Raw genomic sequence first — 9,761 nt, forward strand, 5'->3', positions numbered from 1 at the left:
TATATTCCGCAAAATTCAATAAGTTTCAGTTTTTCTTTTTATAGCCCCAAATCCCCTCCCAGATTTCTAGTTACTAGTTCATTCTGCGCATGTTCTGTCTTGGTTACCAGGGAATCTCTTCCCTGTTTCTTGTCTTCCTTATCAGTCTCTCCTGGCGTCTTCTTTCTTGACAAGTCTGGCCGCCTCCTTCCTCTTATCAGATTGTGTCGGCTAAGGGTGTTTGGATTGTTAGAGCCCCTTTGCTTTATGACTTCCTTGACAGACCTGCTGCAGTTGCTGGGAAGAATATTTTTTCCTACACAGATAGCTAACATCTAGAGGTTATATAGTAGAATATAATTTTTCATGATAACATAATATCACAGTTCACAATTACAGTATTACAAGTATAATTTGATAAGCAAATTATCTCTTTTTGTCTTTATTGACTATCACACTGTCCCACCGCTGTGGCCCTCCCCCCGCCCGCTGGACTGGCTCACACGAAAAGGCGGGGGGGGGGGAGGAAGAAGAGCTAATTGTTTTGGCCCGTGTGCTCTGGGCCTGTTGCAGGCTCGCAGCCCATGAACATTCCTGCCCTCTGTGCCCCGATTCAGTTCGAGGGGCTGTGGCAAAACCACTGTTTTGCTTTCAATGTGACCGAACAATGTATCAGAAGTTGACTGTTTGCAGAAAGTCTTCTTTCAGCAGATAGACTTGGAAACTGTGCCACCAGAACTGAGACTGAAAATGGAAACAACTTTTATGCAGAAGCAAACGAATAATGGAACATACCTTAACAACTGCAAGTCAGACACATCAAGACAAAAGGGTTTGGACTGTAACGAGAATTCCTAAGATAGGTAAAAGCTTCTGTCACGGTTAAGAACTGTTTTAAGATCAGCCCATGATCTCCAGAGGTGGTAATATAAGAATCAGACTGCAATTTGAATAATACTGTCAGAACACCAGACAGTGCCATGACTATTGTATTTGGGTTTATCTTCTATCCTATGTTGCTGTTAGGCTTCTCTTACTATTAGTTTAATTAAAGTAGAATTGAAAGCTTATATTACTTTTGCTATACTGATTGCTTTAAAGTTTGCAATGTTCATATTTGTATATGTTCCGTTCGAACAGTTTAACAACATTTTGCGAACCGCTTGGAATATCTGTGTCTCTGTGGCTACTGCATCTTGTGAAAGGGATGGTTTAGTGGGGAAATCCATATAGGATTTCATGTGATTGTGAGATCAAATTTATCTACCTTATGCATCTAAAATGCTTTGTCATCCAGTGTCATCTAGGAGTGTGTGAACGCTGAGTTTCACAGAAGAGTCCTGTGTTAGGACGGAAAGGGGGGTGAGAAGGTGGCTGCAGCACTGCAACAGCACTGGTTCTGTGGACCTTCCCATGGTGCCCTGAGACCTGACTTGCATCTTGCCTGCAATCTTTGAGACAAACTGGTTTCAAACCCCATCATTAGTGGGATAATTTGTTTAGATTGCTGAAATGGTTTGCTTAGATTGCTGCCTAGCTTTATTGTAATACAGCTGTTCTCTTGGTATCCACGTAGACATACAGGCACATATACATGAGTGCACCTAACCCAATACATGAGGATGCTTTTATCCATGGAGGCAAAAGGTACCTGCACTAGCACTTCATGAAGTAAAGATGACTGACTGCAGTCTGGGGCAGACTGTGGCAGGATGGCCTGTCCCCCGATAAGGCCTGGAATCTGTCCAGAGAGTGCAAGCTCTCTGCAATGAACTACTGGCACTGCCAGGGTGCTGTCTGGTGTTGCATTCAGACACAGCCTGCTTCTGGTAAGCTCCTAACTGGCCTATAGATCTATGACTGGCAGTTAATCACTGTATGTTATAAAAGCTCGAGTTCCTCTCACACAGTCAAGATGCAGGAATTCCAAGATTTGGGGTTTCTGTGAGATTGTCATTGGACGGAGAGTCACACTTCATCAACTCACAAAGCACAAACAAACAGGGTTTGTCAAGAAACATCTATGATGTCAGTTCAGGTCCTGCATATGGCCTTTTTAAAAGATCCACATACAATCCAAGGTGGAAAAACAACATTATCCCTACTCATATAAGGGAAGGTTAATCTGCAAAATAGTTGAATGGTTTAGACTCTGCTTTGCAGAAACTGCAGGGAATCATTGTGTCATCTAGACCTATGGGACTGGACACTTCTGTTCATCTGTTCCAGCTCACAAACTGAGCCTATGCTAAACAGTGGGACTGAAACCCCTGCAAGTCAAATGGAAAGAACTGTTTCTAGTTCTGCTGACCATCTCCGTTGTGGTCAGAGCTGTTGGCAAAGAACCCTGAATTTGCTACCCAGAGGGAAGAAAGCCTCTGTTACAAACTCTTAAAATGATGTTTACACTATTTTTCTGTGTGTATTGTCTAATACCACCAATAACTATGGATCAGGTTTAAAACCAAAATTTGCATTTGATTTTAGTAAAAATGCATCCAATATTTTTCATGAAAGTGAGTGCTGGATTTGCACTATGGATTCGGCTGAAATTTGACAACAAGTTTAAATTCTCCACTGGATGATTCCTGATATTGTCTCATTAGGTTTACGGAGATATCATCTATAAACTTACTTCATAGTTACCAACTGGATCTGGATAAAACAACTGTTTCTATTAGTGATATACATAGTTAGTGTTTGTGTAATAGCTCATTACATGACCTGATGCTGTAGGTGTTGGTCATCCCTTTGGTATAATGCTAGGTATAAGTGGTAGAGATTGGACAAGATTGAGTTTTGTCCATCCCTAAAGGGGGGACTGATGCCTCAGAGCTTTTTGGATTTTTTAACTTTTGTAGATTTTAGAAGTAGTTGTGTAGTAAATGTAGATTTTAATGTAGCTGTATTATATCCCTTACTCTGAAGCATAATAGTTACACACACCCAACCTTATTACCCCATTTCATATCAATCCCTCTAAATTCTGTTAGCGTGTTTAGTCTTATTTTCAAGGTACAATTGTAGAAAAGCACTCTAGGCCTGGACCAGAAGGTATCACACAGAGCGACCTTCAAGCCCAGAACTTTGGAGGAGCTCCAAGGACTATACATGCTGCAAAGAAGAAGAAGATGAGGAAGAAGGGGTCCCAAACACCCCCAGACCCAATACCCCAAGGGGCGTGTCGGGGGGCAGAACTGGGAGTAGACAGATCTGGGACTGGATGGACCTTATTATAAAATCATAGAGCCACTGTATGGGCACCTACGCATTATGTGTATTCCCTGGGCCTGTAGGCTGATTAAAGGACCTACTCTCTTTATCTTATCTTGGCCTGGAGTCTTTTTCTCTGCAGTCTCTCTTTAGGCAACACCACTGATCTGAATGGGACAAGGTGGGTGTAATATGAGGAAAAGTTAAGGAAATGCTGGATTGAGAAAGACTTTGGCATAATTCAGTGGAATTACTGATGAGTTCCTAAAGAAAAAATAAAAAACTGGGATTAGCCTGAAAAAAATATTTGCACTATATAAACATTTCACAGTCCTATCTATATTGCCTTAAAGTACTTAACCTAACCAAAAAGTTGTTTTGTAAAATGCTCACATTCATCTATGTTTCCAGAACTCATCGATTCTTAGTAAAAAATGTTTGCCTCTGAAAATAAAATTTTGACATCTTGTATATTTTTAATCTTTCTGATTTTTTGAATATGTTTTTTAATTTAGTAAGCCTGTTCTGGTTTATCCAGTTGCTTGTGTGGGGTATTAACTGCAGTTTGTAAGGTAGGTTTTTACAGAACTCAGGTTGGATGTCAAATTCTATTTAGGTCTTCAAAAGAGTCAGGCTTCTTCAGAGCTTGGATCCAATCCCTGAGAAAAGAACACTCTTACTTACGCTCTTAACTTGTGATTAAAGTGTGTACATGGGTGTCACAGATGTTCTACCAAAAAAAAAAAATCTTTACTTAATTCAACTTCTGCTTCCATTTTCAACAAATGACACATGCAGTAAAGGACAATTAGAACCTCTGTTAAAATGTTGCAACAAATGATTAATTACTGCAGGTAAGAAAACATAATCTTATTACTTCTCTCTGTTAAAAGATTGCTGCATTCTTAACTTTCTGATTCCTGCTTGTACTGACTTGTCGCCCTTTTGCCAGTGGAGATTATGCTCTGTTCATAAGAACTGCAACACAGTACACAGGCTAGGGTATGTGAACTGTTTTTTTACCATCAGCAATAACTACCAGTTGTGCTTCATATATTAAGAACTGTCAAAGAAGTACCAAATTAAAAAAAACAAGGAGTAACACAAGTCAGTCTATTTTATAGGCCCAGTTTTGTACTTGCAGTAGATTACACAAATGGTCCACTCACACTTTTCCTCACAGCTAACTGCTAGCAGAAAGTTGAGGACGTGGTTCTGATTTGAATAATGAATTTTGTCAGCTTGTATTACCAGTCCTTTGTTTTCATTTTGCCAAAAAAAATAAATTGTTGAGAACCTTATTCTTAAGTTCATTGCATCAATTCACCTCTTGTGAAAGCCATTTTATGTACAGAACTTATTGTAAGTGGAATACAACTATTTCCCAGATAACTGTTTGCAGTTCATGCTTTTTACTATGATCTTATGTGAACCATGCATTCTTCATCCTGTGTCAATGATTAAACCAAGTCATTTTTCTCTGCAATTTTTCCCATGGTGCTAAGTTTTCTGTTGTCAGTTCTGTTACCTCCCTGAAAGAGTATTTATGCCAATTAGCCAAACAAATGGAAAGGCTGCTACATTGCTAGCCAAGACTCTCAACGGTACTTCAGTGGGCCCTGAAGTGTACTTCTTATGGTGTTTCTCCCACCTATGGACACGTTTGAAATCAATTTTCTGGAGTAATATAGTTACATTGCACAGATTTGCTCACCATATGGGCAATCATACTTCTTGATGAAAAATGGTATACGCTAGCTATATAATCAAAAGGAAGCTATATGGATTCCAAGGGGTAAGGAAATTTTAGCATTTGATTTGACAGAACCACATATTCATCACCCTCAGAGATTTGTGACCTGCCAGTGTGAAGTTGCTTCCGTACATAAATCCATAAATAATTATTTAAACTGCTTATGACCTCTCTCTGCCAATCTTCCTTCCCTTGTCCTCTAATTCCTGCCAGAGTTACCTGACTTGCTAATGAAGACAAAAATATATTCATACATCTGTCGTAACTATTGCCACATTTAAAGGCTCCTGATTACCTTCTAGTGCTTCCTCCCAGGTTTGAAATTTCTTAGACATGGTATACACACCATATTTTATTAACTGCTACAGTCCTTGGGATTTCCTTCCCTCTGGTATAAGTTCCTGCCACGGTCAGTAATCTCGCCACATGCAAGCTTATTCATATACTTAGCCTATGGAATGTGGTTTCTATCAGAGAAAAATGCAATTATATAGCTGTAACTATCTATGCTCTTGTTAGAGTAGGTAACAAACTACTCTAGCGCTTACTAACCTGGTGTAAGAAAGACATTGAGAAAATAAGGATAGTCTTCTCCTGAGGTCAAAAAATTAATATCACCATTAACACAGGTGTCCATCCATCTGTGTAAAGGGACTACTGAAATGGTCAGTCTCCTGAAGATAATCTCAAAAAATTTCTTCTGCTTGAAGAGTGATCTTCTCAGACAGTGGAGACAGAAAGGAAAAGGAAGAAAAGGAAGAAGTCATCCTGTACCTAATTTTAATATAACCATTTTTTTAATAAAAGGAATTTAAAATATCAATATTATCTTGACCAATAACTGCTCAAGTCATAGCAAGTGGATTTGAAGAATGCAACATTTCACTTTTGCCCACAGCAAAATAGTCAAAAGGCTAGGCTCTTCAGACAGACCTTAAAAATAATGTTTTCGATAATATAATTTTAACAGGTATAAACATGACCTTAAGTAAGCATTAGTGAGAACTGACTACTACGCAGAATATATACATAGCAATTTTTTTCTTTTTTAATGACTGAATCTGATTTGAGACTTCAAAGTCAGTGTGAGAAAGAACCTTTCCCTTCTAAGGAATTAATACAACAGGTAAAATGTATTCATGATTACAGCTCATGCCAACTGTTAGCTCCAAAATTTCAGAATATTTTTTTCCTATCAGAAAAAAAAAACAAAACATGATCATTTGAAATTTAAATAGACCAGATTCAGATTCAGATTTCTGTGATGGTTACAAAACAGCTCAGTGCCCTCTGCACCAGCCTGTGGCCTCATAAGCTGCCACCAGGCCACAGATTTAGAGTGGTTAATCGCAAAGATGCCAGAAGTTAACCTACATGTGCTAAATTAGGAAGGCAATATTCCTAAGCTTACAGTATGCTGAAGAGAGCAAAATAGGCACTTTCAGAAAGCAATTCACGTGTTCCATAAGGTGCATAAATCCACGTGCTTCTGACATAACAGAGAGCCTAGAAAATTCTTTCCCTGTTTGAGAATTAACCAAAATGAATGACCTTTCCATCACAGCTTCCTTCTTTAGCAACAAAGAACCATACCATAAGACTTTGCAATAGCAGTTATCAGTGACAGCTTACAAATGAACAGGAGAAAGAGATTTCAAATTCCTCACTGTGCACATCTTTCTCATCCCTCTGGCTACTCTGTAATGGGTGCTCTTCTTTCTCTTACTATGAAATAAGAGAACCATTCCAGACGTGGAAAACCCTCAGAATAAAAGTATTGGCAAACCAAAGTTTTTAAATTTATATAAAATGTTTTTGACAAACAGACATTAGGTAAAAATTGAAAATATGATACATAGGAACCTCTGGTTAACTCATTTTTTGTGAAGAACATGTAAATAAAAATGCATTTTGTTTAACTGATAAGATCTTACATACAAAGTAATCTCTCATCCACTTATAATCAATGTTAGGCATTTATATCAACTTTTTAATAAGAGTGGAAAATCCATTTGAACAAAGAAAATCTATCGCATAAGGACAATTAAGACTAAAATCCATACTGGCCTTACACAGAACACGATGCTAATGATTGTTTTAAGAAAATATTTTTTCCTGTGAAATGAAGAAAATCATATCTGTGTTTATGTTATAAGTCATAAGGCAGTATTGATTAAATTAATGACTTCTATTCCTTTTGAAATGTGTTTTCCTCTAAAAATGCATATGCACACGCACACTCCTTGGGGCTTAACTTAATCAGTACTTCATCTGAGTATCACTGAATGGTAACCACAAGATTGATAAGAAAGCAAACCAAAGTAATGTCTTCAGTTATGTGTTCATAATAAATAGAAGAAGAAGAGTAAATATAAGATATGAATAATGGAAAAAAACCCCTTTCTATGCCCTCTTGCCCAGCATCACATTTAGAGTCTCCAATTTTCCTATTATCTAGATTCTACATAAACTTTAAACATTTTACTGTCAAGAATTTAAAGTGTAGTATACATTATGCATCTATAAGTGCAGAGACAAGCAGTATATTTTTCTGTAAAATGAAAATACCCTTTCATTGAGGACAGAGAGTGGTAACACCCTTCTACTGACGTCAGTAAAAAGGCAAAGTTAAATCATTAACAGACGTTAAAAATCAATTTGGCTACTTCTGGCAGGTGAAGTCAGATATTTTATTATAAAAATGATAAATCTTCTGGCTCTTTCTTTCAATAAATGGATTTTAGGAAATAAGGAGTGATAAGGGAATTTTATGAAGTATAAACAGTATATATCATAAATAATAACACATGACCCTAGAGCAAATGCTCTTGTGATTGATCACAGCAGCTGAATCCCTCAAGTGGCTTACAGCATAGTCTTATTGGGATCATCTATTGTACGATCCATATGTTAACTAGATAACTGCCTAGTGTGGAAAATTTATAAAGTTAAGGCTAATGGAACCAGTCTTGTTTGCTGGATTTATTTCTCACTGCAGAGATGACATAAATGGATAGCAGCACATCGCATGTCTTCGAGGGAGCTAACCCCACCTAATTCAGATATGTGACTCTCAAAAAGCAAAGCATAGCTCTAATTTCACCTTCAGAATGCAATGGGGAGAAATACAAGCCAGAAAGCACACTTTGTCTGCACCTGCCAGTTTGTACCTGTATCAGCACAGTTCCCAGAAGTGAACACTGCCACGTTTCAGAGCACAGAGATGCAGTGGCTAACACCAGACAATACTGATTCAACGCCACTCCAATGAGTGAACGGTCTCAACAAGAGTTACTGTTCTCGTGTCCCAAAACAGTTTGCACAGCCCGTGTAATTCAAGCAATGATGCAAAAGCACAGTGCCAGATGCCCATGTGGACATTTCAATAAAAAGTAAACTTACAAGATCCTCCCAGCTATCATAGCAGTTATTTCTACGCAAACCTGTTATGGGAGAAACCTAGTTTCAACTCCCTGTGGCTAAGCCAGCACTTGTTTTCACTTTTCAACAGTAAATTTATGGATCTTGACTCTAATGACATTTGTTTTAAAGAGGAAAAGGAAAAAAAACCTGGTCCCTAATGTTCCCAAAGGCTGAAAAGCAAAACCAGGAATGCTCATGAGAAAATTGAAAGCAGATTGCTGTGTTGGCTCAACTGCCATGGATTTTGGAGCTGGTAGGCCCTGCTCTTACCAGGTGTTACTACAGAAACTACTCTAAACATAGCTTGCTACTAGCTCAGTAGTAGCTTACTGGTAATTAGGTTTGAAAAAACAGGAAGAAAGTGTTGGCTTGATACGCTAGCACAGAAAATGACAGTGTGACCTCCTTGTTGACCTTCCATCATTAGCAAGACTGCATATCATCACATAAGAAGAAACTGTTCATTCAAGTGGTTTGAGATCTCCAGACATACCTTATCTGGGAAGCATCACCTGTTTTAATACACAGAGTAGTGAATGAAATAAGCTACTCCAGCAACAGACAATCTATGCTGCATTAATGGACAAACTGTGAATTTTGGATGGACGAAACAATATTTTTTTCCTTTTCATATTTTAGCACATTACTATTTTCCTTTATAAGCTTTCTAGTTGTGTTGGTGCCAAATATGTTATGAGGTAGTATTTGCTCCAGACAAGTCTTCAATTCAATCATCTGTCAAAAAAAAAAGTCAAATAATGGTGCTGCTTCCACCCCTGATCCTTGAACAAATCTACTGTATCTTTATGGCCCCCCCTACATTTGCTTGCACTGGAAAAGCAATGGAGGAGATCACATTGAAAAGTTTTCTATCCATCTTTGTCAAGACACAGACTTGAACACAAAACTGAAGATATTAAAATAGCTCATCTTCACCATTTTATCTAAGCCAAAGACATTCCTCATCAAGCTATCTTACAGTTGACTGAACTCTCCACAAATACATGGAAGGAATTTACATATGGTCAGTTGACACTACCCCTCTCTCAACTCTCCTTATGTTCAGATGGATAGTGACTTTCAACTGATGTCTGGCAATTTTTAACCATTATTCCTTCCTCCTGCCAACTCCAGTCACATATTTGCATTGTACAAAAAAATTTAATTTTTTTTCTATTTTGCGTTTAGAATCACAGAATCACAGAATCATGGAATCAATCACAGAATTACAGAATCAGAGAATAGTCTGGATTGGCCTCTTTTAGGTACTGTAAAGGTGCTATAAGGTCTCCACAGAGCCTTCTCTTCTGCCAGCTGAACAGCCACAACCCTCTCAGTCTGTTTTCACAGGACAAGTGCTCCAGCTCTCTGGCCGTGTTTGTTGCCATCTCTC

The 9,761-nt window shown here is 38.2% G+C and overlaps 1 long non-coding RNA gene across 1 annotated transcript; it reads left to right on the forward strand.

Annotated features, from left to right (window-relative positions):
• The first annotated feature begins 476 nt into the window (after positions 1-476).
• On the forward strand, positions 477-5,678 carry LOC113960868. Its single transcript, XR_003532127.1, has 3 exons — positions 477-842; positions 3,708-3,764; positions 5,597-5,678. It is a non-coding gene; the product is annotated as an uncharacterized LOC113960868 (long non-coding RNA).
• The last annotated feature ends 4,083 nt before the right edge of the window (positions 5,679-9,761 follow it).

The sequence above is a fragment of the Neopelma chrysocephalum genome, unplaced genomic scaffold (assembly GCF_003984885.1).
Source record: "Neopelma chrysocephalum unplaced genomic scaffold, ASM398488v2 Primary Assembly neopelma1_96926, whole genome shotgun sequence".
In the NCBI taxonomy this organism is placed as follows: domain Eukaryota; kingdom Metazoa; phylum Chordata; class Aves; order Passeriformes; family Pipridae; genus Neopelma; species Neopelma chrysocephalum.